Genomic DNA, 11,891 nt, shown 5'->3' with positions numbered 1-11,891 from the left:
GGTCTGAAATTCTCCTTTTTGGTAGGATCTTTGCCTGGTTTGGGAATCCGGGTAATGCTGGCTTCATAGAAAGCATCTGGAAGTTTTCCTTATGCTTCAGTGTTTTGAAACAGCTTCAGGAGAATAGGTCTTATTTCTTCTTTGAAAGTTTTGTAGAATTCCCCAGGGAATCCACCATGTCCTGGGCTCTTGTATTTTGGGAAGTTTTTGATCACTGCTTCAATCTCGTTACTAGATATTGGTCCATTCAGGTTGTCGATTTCTTCCTGGTTCAATTTTGGGAGTTTATAGTTTTCCAGGAATGCATCCATTTCATCTAGGTTGCTTAGCTTATTGGCATATAACTATTGATAATATCTTCTGATGATTGTTTCTAATTCCTTGGTGTTTACTGTGATCTCTCCCTTTTCATTCATAATTTCATGAATTTGAGATTTCTCTCTTTTCTTTTGGATTAGTGTGGCCAATGGTTTATCAGTCTTATTGATTCTTTCAACAACCAGCTTCAAGTTTCATTGATACGTTCTACTGTATCTCCGGTTTCTACCTTATCAATCTCAGCTCTAATCTTGATTATTTCCCTTCTTACGTGTGGAGTTGGTTTGATTTGTTGTTGATTCTCCAGTTCTTTAAGGTGTAGAGACAGCTGGTGTATTCTGGATTTTTCAATTTTTTTGAGGAAGGCTTGGATGACTATGTATTTCCCCCTTAGGACCGCCTTTGCTGTATCCCATAGGTTTTGGACCGAAGTGTCTTCATTCTCATTGGTTTCCATGAATTGTTTCAGTTCTTCTTTGATCTCCTGGTGGATCCAAGCATTCTTAAGCAAGGTGGTCTTTAGCTTCCAGGTGTTTGAGTTTCTTTGGAACTTTTCCTTGTGATTGAGCTCCTTGTGATTTCCTTGTGATTGATTCCAAGCATTGGAATCTGAGAATGTGCAGGGAATAATCTCAGTCTTTTGGTATCGGTTGAGTCCTGATTTGTGACCCAGTATGTGGTCTATTCTGGAGAAGGTTCCATTTGCACTTGAGAAGAATGAGTATTCTGTTGTTTTAGGGTGGAATGTTCTGTATATATCTATGGGGTCCATCTGGTCCAATGTGTCATTCAATGCTCTTGTTTCTTTATTGATTTTGTGCTTCGATGATCTGTCTATTTCTGAGAGAGGCGTGTTAAGATCTCCAATGATTAGTGTATTCATATCAATATGACTCTTTATCTTGATTAACAGTTTTCTTATGTAATTGGCTGCTCCCATATTGGGGGCATAGATATTTACAATTGTTAGATCATCTTGGTGGATAGTCCCTTTAAGAATGATGTAGTGTCCTTCTGGATCTCTGACTACAGTCTTTAGTTTAAAATCTAATTTGTCTGATAGGAGAATCGCTACTGTGGCCTTCTTTTGAGGCCCATTGGCATGAAAGATGCTTCTCCTTCCCTTCACTTTCTGTCTGGGTGTATCTTTAGGTTCAAAATGGGTCCTTTTTAGACAACATATGGATGGGTCCTGTCGTTTTATCCAATCTGCAACCCTGTGCCGTTTTATGGGCGCATTTAGGCCATTCACATTGAGGGTGATTATTGATAGATACATTTTTATTGACATTGTGTTACCTTTGAAGTCTTTCTGTAGATTGTCTCTATATTTCTATTCAATGCTATTGTTGGGCTTTTTCCTCTTTTATAGAACCCCCCTTAATATTTCCTGCAGTGTCGGCTTGGTGCTTGCATAGTCTTTTAAGACTTGCCGGTCTTGGAAACTCTTTATCTCTCCATCCATTTTGAATGTCAGTCTTGCTGGATAAAGTATTCTTGGCTGCATGTTCTTCTCATTCAGTGCCCTGAATATATCTTGCCAGCCCTTTCTGGCTTGCCAGGTCTCTGTGGACAGGTCTGATGTTATTCTGATGGGATTTCCTCTGTACATAAGAGTCTTCTTTGTCCTAGTTGCTTTCAAGAGGTTCTGCCTACAATTATAATTCTTCATTCTTACTATTAGGTGTCTCGAGGACTTTCAGAATATGTAATCTTTCGGCCGCTAGAACATGAACGCTGGTTCCATTCACAAAAACGGAAAATTTTCATGAAGGACTTGTTCCACTATATCTTCTAGACTTCTTTCTTTCTCCTCCCCTTCAGGGATTCCAATAATTCTGACGTTGGAATGCTTCATGGCATTATTTATTTCCCTGATTCTGTTTTCGTGGCTTCTAAGCTGTTTGTTCCAGGCTTCCCCCTGATCCTTTCTCTCTATCTCTTTGTCCTCCAGATCACTAATTCTATCTTCTGCCTCAGTTACTCTAGCTTTGAGAGAATTTAGATTAGATTGGAACTCATTGAGAGCATTGTGAAGCTCATCCTTGGTAGCTTTCAGCTCTTCCCTAATATTGAAACATGACCTCTGGTCATTTTCATTTCGGCCCTAATCAATTCCGTTTGATCACCCATGGCTTTCTCCAACCTAGCTATTGCTTGGATAATTGTTAGCCTGAATTCTCTTTCCGACATATTGTCTATGTTGATAGCCATTAGCTCTGTTGCAGAAGCTCTGTATTTTTCTTCTGTTGGGCATTCCTCCTCCTAGTCATTTTGGTGAGAGATGGCTGAACGGGTGTAGCTGTATGTATCAACTGTGATGCCATTAAGGTGCACCCTGGTACGCTTCTGAGCAATCAGGGTTCCCCACCCAAATGAGAGGAAAAAGAAAAGGAAAATAAAATAGAGAGAGGGAGAGAGACAGGAACGAAAGGTGAGATAAAAGAGAAGGTTCAGCTCAAATAGGCCCCAAGGTATGATTTATGAAGTATACAAACAGACACAGACTAACAAAAAGACTGATAAAAGTATATGACAAGAGAAAAAAATATATATATATATATTTGCATATACATTCAAATAAAGGAAGAACCTCGTCAAAAAGAACCCTGAGTGTAAGATTTATATATATCAGGACAAACACAAAAACACAGAAATACTGGTGGAAGAAAAATATGGGAGAGTGGTTGTAAATTCTCAGTGTGGGTGAGGAAGGTTGTTTTGATTCTTCCTGGATGTATCTTGATATCTTTGTTAAAGGACTCAACTTTCCTAAGATAAAGGGGGATTAGGAATTGGTTTACCTATAGGGGTGGCATTGATTGGGGAAAGGGGATTACCTTGAATTTTAACTTTATATGAATATTAGAAAATAAAAATTAAAAAATGGAATAAACTAGACTAAACTAAACTAAAATTTTAAAAAAATTAAAAAAAATAGAAATTCAAAAGGAAAACACAGGTGTACGTATCAAAAAGTTCAGGTTAGAAGGTTATTATGGAATTTGATGTACTGGACATCTCACTGTTATGGTAAATAGGTTAAAAAATTATCTATTTAATAATAAAAAATTATCTATATTTTTAAAAAAGAGCCAGAATAGTGGGATCGAATTAATAATAAAAATTTTCCTATGGAGTAGCGATTGTTGTTCTCTTGTCATCTTTTTTTTTTCCCCTTTCCCTATTGGTTTTCTGGGGGAGGGGCCTGCCACGTGGGTTTTCAGTCCCTGAATTTCTCTCAGCTAAGTCCTCCTGCCCCCCTCAAGGGGGTGGGCTCTGAGGAAACTGGTTTTTTCAGTCTTTTGTTCTCTCGAGGTTTTTATATTTGTTCACTTTTGTTTTTCTCTCTCACCTTGACCGCTTTTGATGGTTTTTGTAGGTTTAGAGGAAAGCAAACTGCACCCTGACCTCCCTCTCAGACAGAAGCCTCAGTCTGCTTGCAGAGCCCAAATAAATCCCCCCTTGGCCACTGGCAGAGCAGGTTTCCAGTCACGGTCCCTGGGGACTCAGGATTTTTTGCTTGTACCCAAAACCACAGCAGTGGCAGCTTTCTGGGCAGCTTCAGACCACCAGAGAAGTTCCAAGCAGCGATCGCACACTAAGATTTTCCCGCTGGCCCGGGCTCGGAGTGCCTGCTCTTTCAGGGTCCGAGAGCACCGGGCTGGCGTTTGTGTGCACCTCTCTCAGGGGAGCGCGAGGGGCACGACTTGGACTCTGATGGCACAGCAGGGCACTTGCGTGGGGACTGCAAAAAGGCTGTGCTTCTGTTGGCTGGCGAGGCTCCCAGCCCCTCACGGGAGCAGGGCACCACACACTCTCAGGCGCGCTGGTGGTTCAGGGACCAAGACCTGGTTTCTCTGCCACATTCTCTCTGGCTCTGCACCAGGGGTGGCTGTCCTGGGTCTGGGAACTTAAGCCCCTGACCCTAAAGCCCCGATTCCCGCAATTTCTCCCCGGTGATCCTTTGCTCTTTTTGAGTGCTTTCTACCAGACTCCCAAGTTAATGCTGGTCCCCAGACGCAGGGTGCTCTCATATTGGGATATTACTTTCCAATGGGTCGCCTCTGGTGGCTCCTCCCCCTTTGTTTATCTTCCCATATCAGTCCGACTTTCCCACTCTGCTTTACCTGCCCACTGGTGTCTTCTGCTCTAGTAGAGATCTAGACGTGTATAATTCTGATCTCAGGCTGATTTCGTGGGTGATCGGAGTTCTTTGGAAGGTAATCAGCTCACTTTAGGGTACAGTGAAAGAGCGCCTCCTCCTACTTCCCCGCCATCTTGTCTCCCCCCCAAAATCCATGGAGATTTTTTTTATTAAATTTATAACATTTTAGTTATCACTGAGGGTGAGCATTTATCATATGCTTATGGCCAAGTGTATTTTTCTCTGATATAACATTCATATCCTTTGTCATTTTTCCACTGGGTTTTTCATCTGAAAAAGTTCTTTGTATATTAAGGAAAAAGGCAACCATTATTTTTTATGGGCTAAAAGGCCTCAAGCTTAGTGGCTGTGCACAGTTTAGAAGTGATAAAAGTTTATATGCTTTGACCCATTTATCCCACTTATATGAGTTTATTCTCCCCAAATAACTAAAAGTTCACTAGAAGACAAGAGCTATGTACCCAATGGTGTCCATTTTTTAAAAAATGGAATGGAAACAACAAATCCTTAAAAATTAAAATGATATGCAACATGGAAAATGCTTCTGATATAATATACTGAATGAAGTAAGGCAATTGCAAACTATCCACATAACAACAACCCTGGAAAAATATACATGCAAATGACCTCATGCAAATAGCTTCTCCCTGGTAAGAGAGAGATAATTGCAAGATGACTCTTCTAATGATAAACGTTAAACAAATCAGGAGATAAAGTGTAGAGAGCTAGAGAGGAGTAGAAGGAGCTGCACCTGTTCATTGTATGTTGTCTGTTGTACTGGCCTGTGCAAATGCTGCAAAGGACTTCCCTCCACCCAGCCCCACTTCCCAGCATCAGTCACTGGTGTACAACTTCCTGATATTTGTCATGGCTAGCTATTTTTTATTCTGTTTTTCTGTTGACTTTAATCATTCTTGTTACTTGGTTGCATCTGTTTTTTAAAGATTTATTCATTTATTTTAGAGAAAGAGAGAGAGAATGGGGTGGGGAGTGGACAAAGTGAGAGGGAAAGAGTGAATCTCTTTTTTTTTTTTTAAGATTTTATTTATTTATTTGACAGAGAGAGATCACAAGAGGCAGGCAGAGAGAGAGAGGCAGGCAGAGAGAGAGAGAGGAGGCAGGCAGAGAGAGAGAGAGGAGGAAGCAGGCTGCCTGCTGAGCAGAGAGCCCGATGCGGGACTCAATCTCAGGACCCTGAGATCATGACCTGAGCCGAAGGCAGCGGCTTAACCCACTGAGCCACCCAGGCGCCCAAGAGTGAATCTCAAGCAGACTCCATGCTCAGCACAGAGCCCCACACAGGGCTCAATCCCACTACCCTGACATGATGAACTGAGCAAAAATCAAATCAGCCACTTAACCAACTGAGTCACACATGCACTCCTTACTTGGTTGCATCTTAAATAATAGTAATATTTTGCTAGTTACATTTTCATCATGTTAAAATTAATATAAAACTATTAAAATTAAAAAAAACTTTTCATTAGTGTCTCTACAGACACTCAAGTCATCACCCTCAGAAACAGAGATACCATAGTATGGAATACAAGTGACTAAAAGAATCAGATCTTTGCTTGAAACATTTATTCTTTTTAATAAACTAAGTTTAGATGGAACTTCCAGGACACAGCCTTTTTATGGCTTTGCCTCTTATCCCTGAGCTAAGTCATCAAGACTGCCAACGGCTAGGAGCTGTGCTGATCAGGTGCTGGTCCTCGAGCTCCCACAGGGTTCACAGAAATATTCTTATAAATTCTAAAGAATTAACAGCCTGGATCAAAAGAGCAGCCCTGAGATAACTTAGCAAATTGTGTAAATGCCAAGTGACAATCATAAAATCCAAGCTTGGTTGCAGCTGCCCCAGAATACAAAGCACCTTTGCTTTATACCTAAGAAAAATTAAGAAATAATTACTGGAGGAGTTTAGATGGCAGATGGCAGAGGAGTAGAGGACCATAAGTTTGTTTGGTCCCTGGAACCCAGTTAGGTAGTTATCAGATCATTCTGAATGCCTGAGCAATCAATTGGAGTTCTGAGAAAATAAATGCAATTCCACAAGGAGAAAAGTGACCACTTTTTGGAAGGTAGGAGGTGCAGAGACTTGAATCTGGGGTGATATATCTGAAGCTATAGCACAGGAGAATGAGCTTGCTTAAGAAGGCTACTGCAGGGGCGCCTGGGTGGCTCAGTGGGTTAAAGCCTCTGCCTTCAGCTCAGGTCATGATTCCAGGGTCCCGGGATCAAGCCCCGCATTGGGCTTTCTGCTTGGCTGGGAGTCTGCTTCCCTTCCTCTCTCTCCACCTCTCTGCCTACTTGTGATCTCTGTCAAATAAATAAATAAAATCTTAAAAAAAAAAAAAAAGAAGACTACTGAGAAGTATTATAGGCAGTGGAGCACAAAAATCAGGACTTTTAGAATCCTCCTACAGTGGGGTATATCCCTGGCTTAAAGGTGTGCAGGTGGCAAAGTGGGGTGGGATCCCAGGAATGACAGAATCCCCAGGGTTGCAAGAAGAATGGATGGTGTCTGAGTAGGACAGAATTATTAGGCATGGGTGAAACATGGAAGAGAGCTGAGAACAGTAAGTCTAGGTGCAACTTACTGTTGTATGTTGCCATAAACTGTGAAGGCTGCTCCATTGTGTGACTGCTTTCCTGGGAGGGGTCCAGCAAAAGCAGAAGCCTAGGAGACCACCATCCCTCCCCTGGGAGGAACAGCAGGGGTCTGTGCCTCAGGAATGTGTAAAATCTAGAGTTTTGAAACTCAGCTCTGGGCCTAAAATAAATACACTCAGTCACAGGCCAGGTAAATGCAGAGTTCTGGGACCCAGGAGACAACAGTGACTGACTGCTTTTCTATTAGGGTTCCCTGAAGAGCAGGGCAAACTCAAGTTCTGCTCAGGAGAGCAGAGGGCCACCATATAGATCCTACCCATGAGGACTGAAAGCCTTCAGGGAGCAAAACAGCGCCACTTAGTGGAATCAGGAGCTACTGACACTGAGCCCTGCCTTTGCCAAAGGGAGGCATCTTTGCAAAAGAACAAGTACACCTGAGAATCAGGGACCCCTCTCCCAGGAGACTAATCCAAACAACTGGTTACCATCAAGTTTACTGATCACAGAGGACGGCAGAGATCAGCTACTGGAGAAAACAGTATATAGCACTCACTGTCCTTTTATTCTTTAGTCTTTCAGTATTATTTCTTCCAATTATTTTCTTATTTTCTCAATTTTTTAAAATTCTTTTCAATTTTTATTTATAAGTATGCACATTATATATATTTATTTTTGCTTTCTTTCATTGTGTGTGTGTAAATATAAGTTACATATATATGTTATATATAATATATATCATATATATGTTTTCATTTCTTTCTGATTGTGGGATCTGGTTTCTTTTAACAAGTAGACCAAAATACACCAAGGATCTAGTATTTTTTGTTTTCTTGTTGATTTTGTTTTGTTTTATTTTGTTTTACTTGTTTGTTTATTTTTGTCTTTTTTTAGCTCTTTTTTATAATTTTTTTTAATAAACATATATTTTTATCCCCAGGGGTACAGGTCTGTGAATCACCAGGTTTACACATTTCACAGCACTCACCAAAGCACATACCCTCCCCAATGTCCATAATCCCACCCCCTTCTCCCAAACCCCCTCCCCCCAGCAACCCTCAGTTTGTTTTGTGAGATTAAGAGTCACTTATGGTTTGTCTCCCTCCCAATCCCATCTTGTTTCATTTATTCTTCTTGTACCCACTTAAGCTCCCATGTTGCATCACCACTTCCTCATATCAGGGAGACCATATGATAGTTGTCTTTCTCTGCTTGACTTATTTCGCTAAGCATGATACGGTCTAGTTCCATCCATGTTGTCGCAAATGGCAAGATTTCATTTCTTTTGATGGCTGCATAGTATTCCATTGTGTATATATACCACATCTTCTTGATCCATTCATCTGTTGATGGACATCTAGGTTCTTTCCATAGTTTGGCTATTGTGGACATTGCTGCTATAAACATTCGGGTGCACGTGCCCCTTTGGATCACTACATTTGTAGCTTTAGGGTAAATACCCAATAGTACAATTGCTGGGTCATAGGGCAGTTCTATTTTCAACATTTTGAGAAACCTCCATGCTGTTTTCCAGAGTGGCTGCACCAGCTTGCATTCCCACCAACAGTGTAGGAGGGTTCCCCTTTCTCCACATCCTCGCCAGCATCTGTCATTTCCTGACTTGTTGATTTTAGCCATTCTGACTGGTGTGAGGTGATATCTCATTGTGGTTTTGATTTGTATTTCCCTGATGCCGAGTGATATGGAGCACTTTTTCATGTGTCTGTTGGCCATCTGGATGTCTTCTTTGCAGAAATGTCTGTTCATGTCCTCTGCCTATTTCTTGATTGGATTATTTGTTCTTTGGGTGTTGAGTTTGCTAAGTTCTTTATAGATTCTGGACACTAGTCCTTTATCTGATATGTCATTTGCAAATATCTTCTCCCAGTCTGTCAGTTGTCTTTTGATTTTGTTAACTGTTTCCTTTGATGTGCAAAAGCTTTTGATCTTGATGAAATCCCAATAGTTCATTTTTGCCCTTGCTTCCCTTGCCTTTGGCGTTGTTCCTAGGAAGATGTTGCTGTGGCTGAGGTCGAAGAGGTTGCTGCCTGTGTTCTCCTTAAGGATTTTGATGGATTCTTTTTGCACACTGAGGTCCTTCATCCATTTTGAGTCTATTTTTGTGCGTGGTGTAAGGAAATGGTCCAATTTCATTTTTCTGCATGTGGCTGTCCAGTTTTCCCAGCACCATTTATTGAAGAGGCTGTCTTTTTTCCATTGGACATTCTTTCCTGCTTTGTCGAAGATTAGTTGACTGTAGAGTTGAGGGTCTATTTCTGGGCTCTCTATTCTGTTCCATTGATCTATGTGTCTGTTTTTGTGCCAGTACCATGCTGTCTTGATGATGACAGCTTTGTAATAGAGCTTGAAGTCCGGAATTGTGATGCCATCAACGTTGGCTATCTTTTTCAATATTCCTTTGGCTATTCGAGGTCTTTTCTGGTTCCATATAAATTTTAGAATTATTTGTTCCATTTCTTTGAAAAAGATGGATGGTACTTTGATAGGGATTGCATTAAATGTGTAGATTGCTTTAGGTAGCATAGACATTTTCACAATATTTATTCTTCCAATCCAGGAGCATGGAACATTTTTCCATTTCTTTGTGTCTTCCTCAATTTCTTTCATGAGTACCTTATAGTTTTCTGAGTATAGATTCTGTGTCTCTTTGGTTAGGTTTATTCCTAGGTATCTTATGGTTTTGGGTGCAATTGTAAATGGGATTGACTCCTTAATTTCTCTTTCTTCTGTCTTGCTGTTGGTGTAGAGAAATGCAACTGATTTCTGTGCATTGATTTTATATCCTGACACTTTGCTGAATTCCTGTACAAGTTATATCAGTTTTGGAGTGGAGTCTTTTGGGTTTTCCACATATAGTATCATATCATCTGCGAAGAGTGATAATTTGACTTCTTCTTTGCCGACTTGGATGCCTTTAATTTCCTTTTGTTGTCTGATTGCTGAGGCTAGGACCCCTAGTACTATGTTAAATAGCAGTGGTGATAATGGACATCCCTGCCGTGTTTCTGACCTTAGTGGAAAAGCTTTCAGTTTTTCTCCATTGAGAATGATATTTGCGGTGGGTTTTTCATAGATGGTTTTGATGATATTGAGGTATGTGCCCTCTATCCCTACAGTTTGAAGAGTTTTGATCAGGAAGGGATGCTGTACTTTGTCAAATGCTTTTTCAGCATCTATTGAGAGTATCATATGGTTCTTGTTCTTTCTTTTATTGATGTGTTGTATCACATTGACTGATTTGCGGATGTTGAACCAACCTTGCAGCCCTGGAAAAAATCCCACTTGGTCGTGGTGAATAATCTTTTTAATGTACTGTTGAATCCTATTGGCTAGTATTTTGTTGAGTATTTTCGTATCTGTAATCATCAAGGATATTGGTCTATAGCTCTCTTTTTTGGTGGGATCCTTGTCTGGTTTGGGGATCAAGGTGATGCTGGCCTCATAAAATGAGTTTGGAAGTTTTCCTTCCATTTCTATTTTTTGGAACAGTTTCAGGAGAATAGGAATTAGTTCTTCTTTAAATGTTTGGTAGAGGGCGCCTGGGTGGCTCAGTGGGCTAAAGCCTCTGCCTTCGGCTCAGGTCATGGTCCCAGGATCCTGGGATCGAGTCCCACGTCGGGCTCCGTGCTCAGCAGGGAGCCTGCTTCCTCCTCCTCCTCCTCCTCCTCTCTCTCTCTCTCTCTCTCTCTCTCTCTCTGCGTGCCTCTCTGCCTACATGTGATCTCTGTCAAATAAATAAATGAAAAAAAAAAAAAATGTTTGGTAGAATTCCCCCGGGAAGCCGTCTGGCCCTGGGCTTTTGTTTGTTTGGAGATTTTTAATGACTGTTTCAATCTCCTTACTGGTTATGGGTCTGTTCAGGCTTTCTATTTCTTCCTGGTTCAGTTGTGGTAGTTTATATGTTTCTAGGAATGCATCCATTTCTTCCAGATTGTCAAATTTATTGGCGTAGAGTTGCTAATAGTATGTTCTTATAATAGTTGGTATTTCTTTGGTGTTGGTTGTGATCTCTCCTCTTTCATTCATGATTTTATTTATTTGGGTCCTTTCTCTTTTCTTTTTGATAAGTCGGGCCAGGGGTTTATCAATTTTATTAATTCTTTCAAAGAACCAGCTCCTAGTTTCGTTGATTTGTTGTATTGTTTTTTTTTTTGGTTTCTATTTCATTGATTTCTGCTCTGATCTTTATGATTTCTCTTCTCCTGCTGGGCTTAGGGTTTCTTTCTTGTTCTTTCTCCAGCTCCTTTAGGTGTAGGGTTAGGTTGTGTACCTGAGACCTTTCTTGTTTCTTGAGAAAGGCTTGTACTGCTATGTATTTTCCTCTCAGGACTGCCTTTGTTGTGTCCCACAGATTTTGAACCGTTGTATTTTCATTATCATTTGTTTCCATGATTTTTTTTCAATTCTTCTTTAATTTCCTGGTTGACCCATTCATTCTTTAGAAGGATGCTGTTTAGTCTCCATGTATTTGGGTTCTTTCCAAACTTCCTTTTGTGGTTGAGTTCTAGCTTTAGAGCATTGTGGTCTGAAAATATGCAGGGAATGATCCCAATCTTTTGATACCAGTTGAGTCCTGATTTAGGACCGAGGATGTGATCTATTCTGGAGAATGTTCCATGTGCACTAGAGAAGAATGTGTATTCTGTTGCTTTGGGATGAAATGTTCTGAATATATCTGTGATGTCCATCTGGTCCAGTGTGTCGTTTAAGGCCTTTATTTCCTTGCTGATCTTTTGCTTGGATGATCTGTCCATTTCAGTGAGGGGAGTGT

Source organism: Mustela lutreola, chromosome 13 (genome assembly GCF_030435805.1).
Source record: "Mustela lutreola isolate mMusLut2 chromosome 13, mMusLut2.pri, whole genome shotgun sequence".
Lineage (NCBI taxonomy): Eukaryota > Metazoa > Chordata > Mammalia > Carnivora > Mustelidae > Mustela > Mustela lutreola.
This window is presented reverse-complemented; position numbering follows the sequence as displayed.